This window comes from Dama dama, chromosome 30, assembly GCF_033118175.1.
Source record: "Dama dama isolate Ldn47 chromosome 30, ASM3311817v1, whole genome shotgun sequence".
NCBI lineage: Eukaryota > Metazoa > Chordata > Mammalia > Artiodactyla > Cervidae > Dama > Dama dama.
The window spans coordinates 4,939,912-4,959,046 of record NC_083710.1 but is presented as its reverse complement, the minus strand read 5'-3'; the positions used below and the strand labels follow the sequence as shown (position 1 = coordinate 4,959,046).

Genomic DNA, 19,135 nt, shown 5'->3' with positions numbered 1-19,135 from the left:
GTTAAACAGTCATTTTACTTTTAGATATTTGCCCAAGAGAAATTAAAGCATCATAGGAGAAAAGGAAAGATAATCCCATCTGAATGCAGTTCTGAAGAATAGCAAGGAGAGATAAGAAAGTCTTCCTCAGTGATCAATGCAAAGAAATAGAGGAAAACAGCAGAATTAGAAAGACTAGAGATCTCTTCAAGAAAATTAGAGATACCAAGGGAATATTTCATGCAAAGATGGGCTCGATAAAGGACAGAAATGGTATGGACCTAACAGAAGCAGAAGATATTAAGAAGAGGTGGCAAGAATACACAGAAGAAGTGTACAGAAAAGATCTTCATGACCCAGATAATCACAATGGTGTAATCACTCACCTAGAGGCAGACATCCTGAAATGTGAACTCAAGTGGGCCTTCGAAAGCATGACTACGCACAAAGCTAGTGGAGGTAATGGAATTCCAGTTGAGCTATTTCAAATCCTGAAAGGTGATGCTTTGAAAGTGCTGCACTCAATATGCCAGCAAATTGGGAAAACCCAGCAGTGGCCACAGGACTGGAAAAGGTCAGTTTTCATTCCAATCCCTAAGAAAGGCAATGCCAAAGAATGCTCAAACTATGGCACGACTGCACTCATCTCACACACTAGTAAAGTAATGCTCAAAATTCTCCAAGCCAGGCTTCAGCAATACGTGAACCGAGAACTTCCAGATGTTCAAGCTGGTTTTAGAAAAGGCAAAGGAACCAGAGATCAAATTGCCAACATCTGCTGGGCCATCAAAAAATCAAGAGAGTTCTAGTAAAACATCTATTTCTGCTTTATTGACTATGCCAAAGACTTTGACTGTGTGGGTCACAATAAACTGTGGAAAATCCTTAAAGAGATAGGGATACCAGACCATCTGACCTGTCTCTTGAGAAAGCTGTATGCAGGTCATGAAGCAACAGTTAGAACTGGACATGGAACAACAGACTGGTTCCAAATAGGAAAAGGAGTACATCGAGGCTGTGTATTGTCAACCTGCTTTTTTAACTTATATGCAGAGTACATCATAAGAAACGCTGGTCTGGAAGAAGCACAAGCTGTAATCAAGATTGCAGGGAGAAATATCAATAACCTCAGACATGCATACGACACCACCCTTATGGCAGAAAGTGAAGAGGAACTATAAAACCTCTTGATAAAAGTGAAGGAGAAGAGTGAAAAGGTTGGCTTAAAGCTCAACATTCAGAAAACTAAGATCATGGCATCTGGTCCCATCACTTAATGGCAAATAGATGGGGAAACAGTGCAAATAGTGTCAGACTTTATTTTTTTTGGGCTCCAAAACCACTGCAGATGGTGATTGCAGCCATGAAATTAAAAGACGCTTACTCCTTGAAAGGAAAGTTATGACCATCCTGGATAGCATATTAAAAAGCAGAGATATTACTTTGCCTACAAAGGTCCATCTAGTCAAGCGTATGGTTTTTCCAGTAGTCATGTATGGATGTGAGAATTGAACTGTGAAGAAAGCTGAGCGCTGAAGAATTGATGCTTTTGAACTGTGGTGTTGGAGAAGCCTCTTGAGAGTCCCTTGGACAGCAAGGAGATCCAACAAGCTCATCCAAAAGGAGATCAGTCCTGGGTGTTCATTGGAAGGACTGATGCTGAAGCTGAAACTCCAATACTTTGGCCACCTCATGTGAAGAGTTGACTCATTGCAAAAGACCCTAATGCTGGGAAGGATCGGGGGCAGGAGAAGGGAATGACGGAGGATGAGATGGCTGGATGGCATCACCGACTCGATAGACGTAGGTTTGGGTGGACTCCGGGAGTTGGTGATGGACAGGGAGGTCTGGCATGCTGCGATTCATGGGGTCGCAAAGAATCGGACATGACTGAGCTACTGAACTGAACTATAAACAAAACTTGTAAAAATATTTATAATAGTTTCATCTGTGAAATGAAAATGTCCTGGAAATGTTCAAATGCATGCTATGTAAGAAAAGACTAAAGAAATAATGGTATATATATATATATATATAACATGGAATAACATTCAGAAATAGAAGGAAACAATTGGTTCACAGAATTACATGAAAGCCTCACTGTGCTGTGTAAAGGAAATTAGACAAAATTTATGATTCAGTTCAGTTTAGTCACTCAGTCATGTCCAACTCTTTGCAACCCCATAGACTGCAGCACGCCAGGCCTCCCTGTCCATCACCAACTCCTGGGGCTTGCTCAAGCTCATGTCCATTGAGTCGGTGATGCCATCCAACCACCTCATCCTCTGTCGTCTCTTTCTCATGCCTTCAGTCTTTCTCAGTATCAGGGTCTTTTCCAAGTCAGTTCTTCTCATCAGGCAGCCAAAGTATTGGAGCTTCAGCTTCAGCTTGTTTTTTCTTTTTTGATACGGAAAACCTACCCTCAAACTCATGTGTAACTTCAAAGGATCCCAAATAGCAAAAAAACAATCATATAAAAGAAGAACAAAGCTGGGAGTCTCACACTTTTTGGTTTCAGAACATACTAGAAAGCCACAATAATCAAAAACAGTTGTAGTACTGGCATAAAAGATATATATAGAAGGCAATGGAACAGAAAAGGGATCCCAGAAATAAACCTTCATATATATGGTTAACTTATTTTCTAAGGTGCTAAGACAGTCTTTTCAAGAAATTATACTAGAAAACCTGGATAGCCACATGCAACAGAATGAAGTTGGCCCCATACCTCATACTGTGTATAAAAATTAACTCAAAATGGTTCAAAGACCTAAATTTAAGAACTAAATATATGATTACATTTACATAAAATTTTAGAAATATGCATTATTTTATAGCTATAACAATAAGTTGTGTGGGAATGAGTAGAATGCCTGGAAAAAATTAAAAAGGAGTGTGAGGAAATTAAATGTTCCATGGATACATTTGTTACCTTGATTATGGTGGAGTTTGCACAGATATAATCTGAAAACTTAATAAATTTGTGTATCTTAAATATGTGAAATTTATTATAAATCAATTATACCTCAGTAAAAGAGTAACTTAACTGGGCTTAAATTTAGAAGCTATCATGCTGTATGCCCTTCTGCACAGCACACACACACACACACACACACACAGATCATAAAAAAAAAAAAAACAAACTAGTAGTTGCCAAAAACTTCCATAGGTATACAGAGAAGGTAGTAAATATTTCTTATATAGGATATTACATAGAATATTGATGTTGAAACAGAATTTCAAACAGAAAAGCGATTAAATGAAAGAGATGTGCAAAAAATGTTTGGCAGCATCCATGTGACATATACTGAAAGAAAGGTCCAAGAGAACATGGAATGATAAGTTATCATTTGAGTAATTCACTTGTTATTTCGCAATACTAGATTTAGTGCTAAAGAAGTCATATGCAGAGATAATACATAAAAGGAGGAAAGTATGCTATTTATGCATAGATTAATCAAGGGAAGTTCAAGAGTGAAACTGATGTTTCCCTGAGAAAATATTGAAATCATTACATTAGAATGTGTGTGAGAAAGCTATGTCAGGCAAGCAATAAGTTACTATATCTGGAAGAAGTTCAAATTGCATACAATATTTTTTTCATGTTGCTGTTTTGTATATAGATATTTTTCATTGATTACAATCATTTTGAGTCATGGATATATTTAGTATATATATTATGTGTATATATATATATATGCTTTATCCACCTATAGGTATTTATATATTTATATATATCTCATATGTACTAATAATCTATTTTATAGGTGTTTATTTCATACACTATTTATCTTATAGACCTGATTATTTTTAAACATATGCTTAGTTGAATATATTTCTCATCACTAAATTGAATTTATACTGAAGATATACACATGTATATTGGAGATTAGAAGAATCATCTATATAATTCTTTAATTATAATTCATCAATTAATTTATAAAAAATAGAATGGAGTTAGGAAAATAATCATAAAGGTTTATTTTATTTACCTGTATAATTTTATTTATTTTATTTACCTGTATAATCCTGACATTCCATTTCATTTTTCTTGCACTCATTTTGCTTATAAAAATATTAATATTTTATTTTGATGTTTGTACGTGTTTTCATATGATTCAATTAGGAATATTTATCAGAATGATTTTTTAGACAGAGATGACAAATTTATCTTGTTATTCCTTAAATAGGAAATGTTAGAGTGAAATATATTTTATTAAATGAATACTTCAGAGATCCTTTCAGATCAGTATATTTCAAGTACTTGATATAAACCAAATATTTATTTGAAATTTGCTCTGTTTTTAATCTGTCAACCTTATTTTTTTCTGTGTTGGAGTATCTTTGGGTTGATTTAGAGAAAAGGAATTTAAAGACTATTGATCTCTCATGAAAATTTAAAGTAATATGATATGCTAGAATAGCTCAAACCTAGAGAAAACTGATATTAAATAAGATTCAGGTAAAAAAGATGCAATTCACATATATTAATAGAATTTTAAATATGTACTGGTCACTTTCATAACACCTAGTTACTTATGGCCTAGCATTAATAAAAGTCCTTCACTTAGTGGAGCTTAAATTTTAGTGAGGATGATATGCAATAAACATGAAAGCAAATCATAAAAGAACAGAATTTAGGAGTGATGTTAACAAAAAAAAAAATCTACTCTGTATTAAATATCAAGCAAGCTAAGGTGTCAGACGTGACTGAGTAGTGACTGTCCTCTGTAGTGTGGTCAGGGAGGCTTCTGTGAGGCATGCCCACTTCTGAGATCTGAGTGAGAAGAGGGAGCTTGTCTTGAGATGGCTGGAGAAAGAATGCAGAAAGATGGAAGAGCATCGAGTTGGTAATGCTCTTACTTGACCAGGAAACAGCAATATATACACTCAGAGCAAAGTGAATATGGAAAAGAGTGATAGATAGTTTCTAAGAGCAATGAAATTGTAGGGAAGATTTGGCAGGGGATTGCAGCCTGGGTATACGCTCTACACGTTTCTTCTCCTACCTTCTAATTTGACCCACCTTTGTTAGGAGAGAAAACCAGGCTCATCCTGAGTGTTTTGAAGCAGACAAATTCTCATGACCCAGGGAGGATTTCCCAATGGGTTCTAAAACTTTATATTCTCTCTTTCAGCCACAAAAGGAGCTGATTTGGAGTGAAGGTAGAACTGATTTACCCATTTGAGGTAGGAGAGGGCTGATGACTGCAGCATTTGACTAAAGATGTGTGGAGATATGTCTCGTTATTGTTTTGTTTGTATACCTTTCATGTTCACTTGTTGACATAACTGCACACACATTCTTTTTAATAAAATTTTGATTGACTTAAATAAAGGTAACATTTTTCAAAGCATTATATTTTAAAAGTAAAAGGTATTTTCAAGCCGAAAAAATGTTATGCCACACTCATAGAATTAGAGCTTGAAGTGGTAAAATAAATAACCATGTTCCTGTTTTTCGACTATTCTAATTCCTACTTTTCATGGAGTCAGTTTTCTTAACATTCCTCCTAAATGTAATCGAGAACAATGTTTCATAAAGGGATAGAGGTTTCTAATGCTTAGGGTCCACTGCAGAAAGAGACAAAATATCTCTCTAATATATCTCAGAGTATGACTCTCTAAACTTGAGAGTTATATATAATTCATTCTGAAGGGATTCAAAACTAATGATATCCATACAAGTCTGGGAAAGTTTATCAACATCTTTTCAACTACAAATAAGCCTTATCTTTTTTAAAATCAGTGTCTTTGCAGTATTCCTTTTAATGACAAATATATCTTTTGCTAAATAAATCTTGTTTGAATGAAATATTTGTTATTTGATGATATATAGATGTGATTTTATATATGAGTATATATATTCTTTTTCTGGAAATAACACTAATTTTAATCTTAAAGGATTGTCATCTTTTATTATGCTAAAATGTTTGCTATAAAATTTTCTTCTTACATAAAAATATCATTTTGTTCATCTTTTATTTAAGTAGATGAGATCACTTATATAAAAGTGTTTTTGCTGTAATTTTAAAAATCTTTTATTCATTCAGTAAAGTGTTTCTATTATGTGGAAATTATTTACAAAGTTTTTATTTTGTCAAAAATGCTAAACAATGAAAATTTCAGAGTATTTTTGTTGTTTAGTGAATATAATTGATTGTTTAATGAATTTCCAAAGTAGAATTTTGAAACTTAATAGCTAGGACCTCAAACCAGTAGATTAACATTGATATATTCAAATTATATGATACACTAGATATTTTTATGTAGAAAGGAGAAAATCACTACTCATTGTTCAGATCTCAAGATTTATTTAAGGTAGTTGTGGCAATATTACAATTTAATGAGCTAGCTTTTGATAATGGAATTATTATCCTAGTATGTCTCTGAATATAAAATATTTCTGTGAAATTCATTATTTGTGCATAATTGTTAATTTCTCACAGTCATTTATCTGTAATCATTACAAAGTAGTCAAGATAATATATTCTGACATAGATAACCATAATCAATTAACATTTAAATTTACATTATTGGTACATTTATCTCATTATTAGCATAACAGGATTTTTAATACACTAATACAGTATAACTGCATAGTATGTTATAACTTCATGTTAATACATTAAATAGAGGTAGTTAACAAAGAGACAATTCTGTACAAAAGTGCAAATTGGTTATAGTTATAATATCAGGAGACATGAATCTTCAAATTTTCCAGACATAATTCTATCATACAATAAATCTTCCCTGCAAAGTTACCTTTTTATGTGTATCAAATATTTCTGGAAGTTTTACCTTGATAAGGATGTAATGTATTACTCTCACTGCCTTAGTGTATATCATCATATGAACATATGTCAACATAAGTAGTGAAACAATAGGTAAATGAAAAAGAAACCTCATAATGTTTTGCATAGGAAAATCATTCTTGTAATATTTCTTTTTCATGTCTGATTATGGAAAATATTAAAAGAAAAATCTGAGAAACTTTATGCATAAACTTAGTTGGAGTTTTGATTTGCATAAAGCTCTATTGTATTCAGTTAAATAGGTCTATCAACGGACTGTAGGCTGCCAGGCTCCTCTGTTCATGGGATTTTCCAGGCAAGTATACTGGAGCGGGTTGCCATTTCCTCCTCCATGTGATCTTCCCAGCCCACGAATTGAACCTGCATTACATCCCCTGCATTAGCAGGTGGGTTCTTTACAACTAGTGCCACCTGGGAAGCCCCGTGAATCTAAAGAGAAGTAAAAAAAAAATATTTTGCATTGAAATTTTTACCAAATCTGTGCAATTTTCCAGCCTCTCTAAAAAAGATATAAAGAAAACTGGAGACTGTTCTTGTGGGCTATAGGTTTATGTAAAAGTTAGATAAAGTGTACACATTTGGTATAATTAGAAAATAATTTGACTTTTTGACCCAGTGTTACTTCTTGATAAATTTTTATAAAGAAGAAGAGAAACAATTATTGCTAATTGTGTTTGTCAGATAAAATTATATGGAGAGCAGAACTTGAACTGACTTTTAAGGAACTGTAATAGGTTGATGGGAAGATTCTGCTAATAGCAAGAAAGCACAATATTTTTTAAAAATTTAATATTTCACTGAGGATGGATTAATCCATATATCTATATTAAATGGTGATGTCATTTATTGAACACTTTTCATGACACTGAAACTGTCAGTATTGTAAGTTCCAAACACTTCAGAACTAAAAGAAAAATCTATCCACTCTTTGAACTTCAGTAGGGGCACAGAATTATTGTTCAAAATGAGAAATCTGAAATAAGAGAAAATGCAAAACAGCAAAAAAAAAAAAAAAAAAAGTGAGCAAGTCCAATTTTATTCCTAGAGTTCATACCTTGGATTATATATATTTGTTGGCTAATAAACTGAGTTAAGAGGCTAATTTAAGAAATCCCAAATAAAACCTACTCTCTAAATTTTCTTTATATTTGTGTATGTATGTGTGACAGCATCCAATAGTTTAGAGAAGAAAATTATAAAGAATACAAAGGAAAGTGTAAACAGGTGGGACAATGATGAAAAACTAATATTGATACATTTTAGAAGAAACAATTGAAAATGTCTCTAAGAAGCAGTATCTTTGTTATTTATGAATCAAAATAGAAAATGTGTTAATTGTTTCATTAAAAGATCTGACTTTGAAAAAATAAAGGGATGAGAAAGATTCCGAGTTTTAAATTTTACTTCTAATTGTTTTGAGTTTGATTTTATTTTTCAATAAAACCTGATAACTTTTATTCCAACTGTTATCATTATTATTTTATTCTTCCTTAACTTGTCAGTCATTAACTATGGGAAACCAAACATCAGTGATAAAGAGTTCAGCCTTCTTGTACTGACAAGTGATGCCAAGCTTCAAGATGTGTTTTTCCCTTTTCTGCTGTTAACCTATGTCTTAAGTATCATGGGAAACTTGACAATCATCATTCTGACCCTGCTGGACTATCGCCTTCAGACTCCTATGTTCTTCCTCTGCAATTTTTCTGTTTGGGAAATATCTTTTATCTCTGTCTTTGTTCCCAAATTGTTAGTCAATATTGGAACTGGAGACAAGACTATCTCCTTTGCTGGTTGTTTCACTCAGTACTTTTTTGCCATCCTTTTGGGAGCAACCGAATTTTACCTTTTAGCTGCCACGTCCTTTGATCGATGCGCTGCCATTTGCAAACCACTACATTACACGACTCTAATGAGCAGAAGACTCTGCGTTGAACGTGTCCTATGTTCCTGGTTCTCCGGCTTTTTAGTTGTCATTGTGCCCCAGTAATGACTCTCCAGCCGCCTTTCTGCACCTCCGTCAATCATTATTGTTGTGACTATACGGTACTGTTGCATTTATCCTGTTCAGACGCACGTTTCATAGAAGTGATTGAGTTTGTCTTTGCTGCCGTTACCCTCATCTTCACCTTGATGCTGGTGATTCTTTCCTATACATACATTACCAGGACAATTCTGAGAATCCCATCTGCTCAATAAAGAAAAAAAGCTTTTTCTACATGTTCTTCTCACATGATTGTGGTCTCACTTTCTTATGGAAGCTGTATCTTCATGTATATAAATCCCTCTGTGGAGGATGCTGCGACTTTTAATAGGGGAGTGGCTGTGTTAAATACCTCAGTTGCCCCTCTCTTGAACCCTTTCATCTATACACTAAGGAACAAGCAAGTGAAAAGAGCCTTCAAATGTTTGGTCAGTAAGTTAATAACCTTTTCAAAAAAGTAAAATTGAGTTTCATTATTATATAATAAATGTTTGGAAGACCATAGATGTACGTTATCTTAATTTAAAAGTATTTTCTATATTGTTAATATTCCTATCCAAACACTGAAACAGCATAACTACTTGTTTAATTAAGCTGACTTTATCACCTCTTTATGTTCTTAAAACTTTAAAGGTCTTTCTGTGTGTGTGTGTATGTGTCCTCTAACACTTGTGTTCTTTTTTCTTCATCTGTATTTCACTTAAAAGGAAAAAGAAGATTTGACAAAAGTCAAATTGGGAATATGATTTCTAATAGTTTGCTTTTTACAAATGAATTTTTTCTTGTCTTGCCTATTACCATGTAGTCATCAATCTCTATACTTGTACCTGAATTATACTTACATCAAAGAAATTTATATTAGCTTGTTGACAATAGTGTAATCAATATATTAGTGAACTGATATAAAGTTGGTTATTTTCAAGTTATTCAGATTTAAACTTAGTCTTTCTACAATGATTTTTTAATGAGAACCTAAGCATTACTCAGTAGTTGAGGTAAAACATTTCTGAAGAAGAGAAAATAAGCATATGTTTGTTTTAGCATCAATGGGGAAATGCTTAATGAGGATTTGTACACAAACTCTTTGAATAAACCCATGAAAGAGGTAGAAGAATATTTCAAATTTAAGCTAATTAAAAATGTCTTTATAGCAAATTTCATATAATTTAGTGTCCTGCACAGTTATTGTTCTTGTTCTCACTTACAAAAATATAAAACTATGTTAGCATTGTCTATGATATTAATGATTTTATAGTCTTAACTCATACTCTTTCTAAATTGCAAGCTGCTGCTGCTGCTGCTAAATCGCTTCAGTCATGTCTGACTCTGTGCGACCCCATAGATGGCAGCCCACCAGGCTCCCCCTTCCCTGGGATTCTCCAGGCAAGACCACTGGAGTGGGTTGCCATTTCCTTCTCCAATGCATGAAAGTGAAAATGAAAGTGAAGTCACTCAGTCGTGTCCGACTCTTAGCGACCCCATGGACTGTAGCCTACCAGGCTCCTCCATCCATGAGATTTTCCAGGCAGGAGCCTTCTCCATCTAAATTGCATACTAAACTTTAAATCTTGATAATCTGATATCCTTAGACAAAGTCTCCACAAGTGAAAACTGACATTTTCTCATCATTTCTTGACCGTGTTAACTTTTTCAGAATGCATGGATCAGATTCATAGCATGAGTAATTTTGAAATTTAAAGAAACTCCAGATACTTCTATTATAATCCCTTTAATATACAGGTGAAAAAATTGAGTTCAAGAAATATTAACAAACTTTTACTAAAGTACATAGTTACTTAGTGCCAATTTTGTACTCTTGAATTCCTTGTTTATCCATTTAATAATGATGAATCTACCCAGTAGGAGAGATACTAAAAGAGTGCCTTGGGAAATCATGAAGGAGAAAAATGATTGAAAATGTAGAACTTGTCAGTTTTTATACACCTTGTCATGATTACATCAAAATGCCTAAATACCAAACACACAATTGATGTTAACAAGTGAGTTAACTTGTTACTTCATTGGTTATTTATATCAACAGGTAATGACTCATTAGTTGACTCATTTGTTGTTTTAAACATCATCAGCAGTCCATTAATGATAGTCATTCAGTACATTTGCTTACCCTGTGGTGGTTGCTTGTTTTCAGAAATATATATGACATGTAGCTAAACTTAGATTGACAGAGATAATTTCTTTTAAACCATGCAAATACAAATATAGATGCAAAATTTAAATAGACAATTCAGAAACTCAGTCCGGATGATTTTTCTGGAAGAAAATTGGTAACTAACAAAAATTGCACAAAACATGAATTAGCAATATATCAACCTGAAATCTCTCTGAACCAAAGATTCTTAATCTAAAAACCAGTAATATAAATGATATTCAAAATTACATGCATATAAAATTCAGGAAAAATATAAGAATACTTATTAGAGGTTTAATGTTTAGTATCTCATTTTTGCTTCTTCATGTATCACAGCTTGTCATGACGAAGGGGCTTGAATAACTCAATAAAGCTATGAGCCATGCCATGCAGAACCACCCAAGACAGATGGGTCATAATGGAGAGTTCTGACAAAACATGGTCCACTGGAGGAGGGAATGGCAAGCCACTCTGGTATCCTTGCCATGAGAACCCCATAAATGGTATGAAAAGGCAAAATATGTGACACCAGAAAATGAGCCCCCTAGTTGGAAGGTGTCCAATATGCTACTGGGAAAGAGTGGAGGGCAGTTACTTGTAGCTCCAGAAAGGATGAAGTGGCTGGGCCAAAGCAGAAATGACACTCAGTTGTGGATGTGACTGGTGGTGAAAGTAACATCTAATGCTGTAAAGAACAATATTGCAAGGAACCCGAAATGTTAGGTCCATGTATCAAGGTAAAGTAGATGTGGTCAAGCAGGAGATGATAAGACTGAACATTGACATCTTAGGAATCAGTAAACTAAAATACACTGGTCATAGAAAACACCCTTTTTCAATAACTCAAGAGATGAATTTACATGGACATCACCAAATAGTCAATAATGAAATCAAATTGATTATATTTCTGTGCAGCCAAAGATGAAGAAGCTCTATGCAACTGCAAGTTGCTCAGTCATGCCCGACACTTTGGGACCCCCTGGACTATACAGTCCATGGAATTCTCCAGGCCAGGATACTGGGGAAGCTCTATACAGTCAGCAAAAGCAAGACTTGGAGCTGACTGTGGCTCAGATCATCAACTCCTTATACCAAAATTCAGGCTAAAAATAAAGTGGGGAAAACCACTTGACCAATCAGGTATGACCTAAATCAAGTCCCTGACTATTATACAGTGGAAGTGATATTCAAGGGATTCGATCTGATAGAGTGCAGAAGAACTATGGATGGAGGTGCATAACATTGTACAGGAGGCGGTGATCAAAACCATCCCAAAGAAAAAGAAATGCAAGAAGGCAAAATGGTTGTCTGAGGAGGCTTTACAAATAGCTGGGGGGAAAAAAGAAAAAGAAAAAGACATAGTAAAAAGGAAAAGATATACCCAACTGAATTCAGAGTTCCAAAGAATAGCAAGGAGACATAAGAAAGCCTTCTTAAGTGAACAATGAAAAGAAATATAGGAAAACAATAAAATGGGAAAGACTAGAGGTCTCTTTAAGAAAATTGGAAATACCAAGGAAACATTTTGTGCAAAGATAGGCACAATAAAGGACAGAAACAGTATGGGCCTAACAGAAGCAGAAGAGATTAAGAAGAGGTGGCAAGAATACCCAGAAGAATTGTACAAAAAAAACCTCTTAATGACTCAGATAACCACGATGATGTGGTCTCTCACTTAAAGTCAGAGATCCTGGAGTGTGAAGTCAAGTGGGCCTTCAGAAGTAGTGCTGCTAATAAAGCTACTGAAGGTGCTGGAATTCCAGCAGAGCTATTTAAAATCCTAAAAGATGATGCTGTTAAAGTGCTGCACTCAATATGTCAGCAAATTTGGAAAACCCAGCAGTGGCCACAGAACTGGGGAAGGTAAATCTTCATCCCAGTTCCCAAGAAGGGCAGTACCAAAGAATGTTCAAACTACTGGACAATGCACTCACTTCCCATGCTAGTAAGGTTATGCTCAAAATCCTTCAAGCTAAGCTTCAGCAGTACTTGAATCAAGAACTTCCAAAAAAAAAAAAAAGAACTTCCAGATGTACAAGCTCAGTTTAGAAAAAGCAAAGGAACCAGAGATCAAATTGCCAACATTCAGTGGATCATAGCGAAAGCAACAAAATTCCAGAAAAACATTTACTTCTGTTTCAATGACTGTGCTAAAACCTTTGACTGTGTGAATCATAACAAACTGTGGAAAACTCTTAAAGATACAGAAATAAGAGATCATCTTTCCTGTCTCCTGAGAAACATGTATGGAGGTCAAGAAGCAACAGTTAGAACCTTATATGGAACAGCTGACTGGTTCAAAATTGAGAAACGAGTATGACAACAAGGCTTTATATTGTTACCCTGTTTATTTAACTTATATGGAGAGCACATCATGAGAAATGTCAGGCTGGATGAGTTCCAAGCTGAAATCAAGGTTACTGGGAGAAATATCCACAACCTCAGATAGCAGATGATGCCTCTTTAATGGAAGAAAGCAAAGAGGAACTAGAGAGTCTTTTGATGAAAGTGAAAGAGGAGAATAAAAAGCTGGCTTAAAACTCAGTATTAAAAAAACAAAAACTAAGATCATGGCATCCAGTCCCATCACTTCATGGCAAATAGAAGGGGAAAAGGTGAAAGAAGTGACAGATTTCCTCTTCTTGGGCTCTAAGGTCACTGTGGACGGTGACTGCAGCCATGAAATTAGAAGGCAATTGCTTCTTGGAAGGATAGCTATGAAAAACCTAGACAGAGTATTAAAAAGAAAAGACATCACTTTGCTGACAAAGGTCCATATATAGTCAAAGCTATGGTCTTTTCAGTAGTTAGGTATGAATGTGAGAGTTGGACCAGAAAGAAGGCAGAGTGCCAGAGAACTGATGCTTTCAAACTATGGTGCTGGAGAAGACTCTTGAGAGTTCCTTGGACAGACGGGAGATCAAATCAGTCAGTCCTAAAGGAAATTAACCCTGAATATTCATTGGAAGGACTGATGCTGTAACCGAAGTCCCAATATTTTGGTCACCTGATGGGAAGAGCTGATTCGTTGGAAAAGACCCTGATGCTGGGATATTTTGAGGGCAGGAGGAGAAGGGGGCAACAGAGGATGAGATGATTGGATGACTCAATGGACATGAGTTTGAGCAAACTCCAGGAAACAGTGAAGGACAGGGAGTCCTGGTGTGCTGCAGTCCGTGGGGTTGCAAAGATATGACTTGGTCGGATATGACTTGGAGATTGAACAATAACAACAACAAAAGCGAAACATTCTGCTAAGAAGTCAATAAAAGAGGATTTTAGCATTCCTCAACCAGTAATATTTCACCAATTGACAAATATTTAAAATATTTGTCTGTAAAATAGCAGTATGTGTTAGTCACTCAGTCATGTCCAACTCTTTGGGACCCCATGGACTGTAGCCCACCAGTCTCCTCTGTTCATGGAATTCTCTAGGCAAGAATGCTAGAGTGTGTTCACCATTCTTTCTCCAGGGGATCTTCCTGACCCAGTGATCAAAACTGAATCTCTGCATTGCAGGCAGATTCTGGAATATTATCTGTCTGTCTGTGCTTATTTGCTCAGTTGTGTCTGATTTTTTATGACCTCCTGGACTGTAGCCTGCCAGACTCCTCTATCCATGGAATTTTCCAGGCAAGAATACTGTAGTAGGTTGCCATTTCCTACTTCAGGGGATTTTGCTAACCTAGGGACAGAACCTGCATCTCTCATGTCTCCTGCCTTGGCAAGCAGGTTCTTTACCACTGCACCATGTGGGAATGGAATATTACTCAGTCATATAATAGAACAAAATCTTTCCATTTGTGACAACTTGGATGAACCTAGAGGGTACTATGCTATGTTAAATAAATCAGACAGAAAAAAATGCATATGATTTTACTTATATTTGAAATGTAACTAAACATAAAGAATCATAGATACAAGTTGCCAAAGGAGAGGGGATGGAAGGATCTCATTAATAAAATTAAAAATGATCAGAATTTGAGAGCCTTAGGCTTTACGTACATAGTCTGTGGGGTCACAAAGAGTTGGACATGGCTGAGCACACATGCACACATGCATATAGATGTGTGTGTGTATGCATATATATATATATATGCATGTATATATATGTATGTGCTGTGCCTTGTGGTTAAGTCGTGTCTGACTCTTTGCGACCCCATGAACTGTAGCCCACCTGGCTCCTCTGTCCATGGGGATTCTCCAGGCAAGAATACTGGAGTGAGCTGCCATGCCCTCCTCCAGGGGATCTTCCCAACCCAGGGATCAATCCCAGGTCTCCCACATTGCAGCTGAACCACCAGGGAAGCCATGTATATATATACATATATATACATGGCACTAGTGATACAGAATCTGCCTGCCAGTGCAGGAGACGAAAGAGATGCAGGTTTGATCCCTGGGTCAGGAAGATCCCCTGGAGGAGGGCATGGCAACCCACTCCAGTATTCTTGCCTGGAGAATTTCTGAAAGATTTCTGAAAGCTAGATAATGCTTCAGGATCACTTTCTGATAATGAGGGGAAAAAAAAGCTAAATTATCAGGGGAAAAAAAGTAATAATTTGTTTAAATAGCCATATTTTCTAAAATCATATTTATAAACCAAACAATTTTAAGATCCAGTAAATTCTACAAATTGTACAGGAGCATGTAAAATTGTCCAATCAATTGTATATTACATGTTTCTTCCTGCCTATATTTTATTCTGCTTCTTTAGATAGTATTTTTCAAATGTACTTTATCCTAAATACTGAGTTACTACAGAAAGTACTTAGTAAAACAGCCATACATTTTAAATAGACATTTCAAAGATGTGCATCAACATTGATGACTAATCTCCGAAACTTTCTTTTAATTACTTTGAGTAGAATGTGCACCAAAAAGTTGGTTAGTATGACAAATAATATAAATGAATATTAGTTTTAAGTATATTGTCACTGATCACAAATAGAATATTAACCTTTGGATTGTATGCTACATTAAATGTAATTAAGTTAAACAATATTTTAAAATCAAAGAAAAAAGATTGAAAAATTAGTTCAATTTGTTTTATATATTAAGAGGAAAAGGAAGTGAGGTGAGGGGGAAAGTCTATTGAAAAATATAAAGAAAACTAACTTCACAGAACACAGAGTTTTGTTAATAAGTCATGGAGAAATTTAAGATGAATATGATAGAAATTAAAGGGAAAAACTGAGGGTAACTATGGATAGGGAGGGCTTCCTTTGTGGCTCAGCTGGTAAAGAATCCATCTGCAATGCGGGAGACCTGGGTTCAATCCCTGAGTTGGGAAGATGCCCTGGAGAAGGAAGGGCTACCCACTGCAGTATTCTGGCATGGAGAATTCCATGGAGTTTCAGAGTCAGACAGAACTGAGCAACTTTCACTTTCACTTCACTGGATAGGGAAGCTACTATTGAGCACACTGTTATTATTGAGACACTTGTTACTTTTCTTTATGTATAGTGCAGTAGCCTATTCACTTCTTTGAGAAAGAAAGAATCCTGTGTATCATATTCACAAAGGCTTTTTTCACTTATTAGTTCTGTAAAGTGTAGATAAAAGGGTTCAAAATACCTCAACAGAAGTATTGAGCACTGCAATTACCTTGGAAATTCTTTGTTTGATTGATGGTTTAGCATACATGAAGATGCAGCTGCCATAGTATAGAGTTATCACAACCATGTGAGAATAACATGTTGAAAAAGCTTCTTTCCTCTGATTAGTGGAAAGGATTTTTAGAATTGTTTTTGTGATATAGGTATATGATATTATCAATGTGACCACAAGTATCAACAAAGCTGAGATGTAGCCCATCATCTCAAAGATCTCTGTGTCTGAGCAGAAGATCTGCAGGAGGAGAGTTGTGTCACAGTAGAAATGGTCAACAGTGTTGGAAGCACAGAAGTCAAGATTTAGGCCTAAGAGGAGTGGTGGAAAGATGACAAAGAATCTGGCAAGCCAGCGACAGAAGACAAATTGAATGCAGATTTTATTGTTCATGATGGTTGTGTAACACAGGGGCTTACAGATGGCAACATAGTGGTCATAGGACATAGCTGCCAGCAAGTAAAACTCAGATGCTCCAAGAAGGAAAGCAAAGAACACTTGAGCTGCACAACCATTATAAGAAATGGTTTTGCCCCCAGTTGCCATGGTAGCCAGCAATTTAGGGATGCATGTAGTAGTATTGGAGACTTCTAAGAAAGAAAAATTCTGGAGGAAAAAATACATTAGGGTCTTGAGGTGAGGATCCACCAGGGTAGGTGTGATGATGATCAAATTACAGTGATACTTAGTAAGTAAGTGAGAAGTAAGAAGATGAACAATACAATTTTCAGTCGTGGGTCATCAGTCAAACCTGCTAGAATAAACACTTTCACTGGTGTATGGTTTCCCATCATTGTCCTCTACTTTTCCAGGTCTTCATAGTAAAAAAGAAAGAAAGAAAATAATGACCCCAATGGAAAAGTAACAGTGATAATTAGTGTTTAAGATAAAGTTAAGCAAAAAGATGTTTCAGCTAGAATAACACTATGCTTATTCATGTTTTAAAGATGGTTACGTCAGAAAGAAAAATAGTTTGCATTTCCAGAGTATATGGACAGAGAATTTAATCTTTAATTTGCAGTTTTGCTAAAAATAATCTATACAATAATTGTAATTGTTTATTTTTATGTGAAAAACATAGAGGAATATTGGACTTTAAATCCATGGAAAAACGTTTCTCACTTGATAATCTACCAGAGTATTGATGACTTTCTTTTCTTGTTCAATTAAGGAAATCTGCATATTAGAACCAAAATTTAATTGCTATGAAGGGTATATCATCTCCTTTTCAAACTCTTCCAAAAGATTGAAAAATAAAGAACACTCTCAGAGTCATTCTATAAAGCCACCATCACCCTGATACCAAAACCAAAGAAAGACACTACCAAAAGAAATATCTTTGATGAATATATATGTAAAAATTTTCAACAAAATATTAGCAAAATGAATCCAACAACACATAAAAAAAAAAAATCATACACCACAATCAAGTTGAATTCATCCCAAGGTAACAAGGATGGCTCAACATAAACAAATCAATCAATGTGATACACCATGTTAACAAAAGAAATAATAAAAAACACATGATCATTTCAGTAAATGCAGAAGAACCATTTGATAAAATTCAATGCCTGTTTGTGATAGAACCTCTCACCAAAGTGAGTATAGAGGGTACATATCTCAACATAATAAATGCTATATATGACAAACCTACAGCCAACCTAATACTGAATAATGAAAAGTTGAAAGCCTTCCCAATAAAATTTGGAACAAAACAAGGATGCCCACTGTCACCACTTCTATTCAATGTAGTATTGGAAGCTGAGCCAGAGCACTCAGACAAGAAAAAGCAGTAACAATTACCAAAATTTGAAGGGAAGGAGTAAAATTGTCATTAGATGCAGATGACACGATACTGTATACAGAAAACCCTAAACTATTAGAACTGAACTATTAGAACTGAAGGACTTCCCTGGTAGCTCAGCAGGTAAAGAATCTGCCTGCAATGCAGGAGACCCCGGTTCTATTCCTGGGTTGGGAAGGTCCCCTGGAGAAGGGGTAAGCTGCCTACTTCAGTACTCTTGGACTTCCTTGGTGGTCCAGATGGTAAAGAATCCACCTGCAATGAGGGAGACCTGGGTTTGATTCCTGGGTTGGGAGGATCCCTTGTAGAAGGGAATGGTGACCCACTTCAGTATTCTTGCCTGGAGGAATCCCCATGAACAGAGGAACCTGGTGGGCTACAGTCCGTGGGGTTGCAAAAGTGTCAGACATCACTGAAGACTAAGCACTGCACAGCATCTCACGTTAGAACTGAAACTATTAGAACTGAAAAACTATTAGAACTAAAAAAAAAAAAAAAAAATGAATTCAGCAAGGTAGCAGGATACAAGATTAACATACAGGAATCAGTTGCATTTCTTTATGTCGACAATGAAATATCAGAAGGAGAGTGTAAAAATCAACCCTTTTTAAGAAAGAAAGAAAGTGAAGGTGCTCAGTTGTGTCTGGCATCAGATGGCCAAAGACCTTACAGGCTTTTGTACAGCAAAGGAGACTGCAAACGAAATGAGAAGACAACCTATTGACTGGAAGGAAATATTTGCAAATGATGTGACTGAAAAATACTTAATTACCAAAATATACAAGTAGCTCATACAA

General features: G+C 35.4%; 2 pseudogenes; one reads left to right on the top strand and one right to left on the bottom strand.

The window, feature by feature from the left end:
• Positions 1–413: 413 nt before the first annotated feature.
• On the top strand, positions 414–9,236 carry LOC133049682 (olfactory receptor 2AP1-like; annotated as a pseudogene).
• A 7,167-nt stretch (positions 9,237–16,403) lies between these two features.
• LOC133049681 (olfactory receptor 6C74-like) lies at positions 16,404–17,325 on the bottom strand (annotated as a pseudogene).
• Between the last annotated feature and the right edge of the window lie 1,810 nt (positions 17,326–19,135).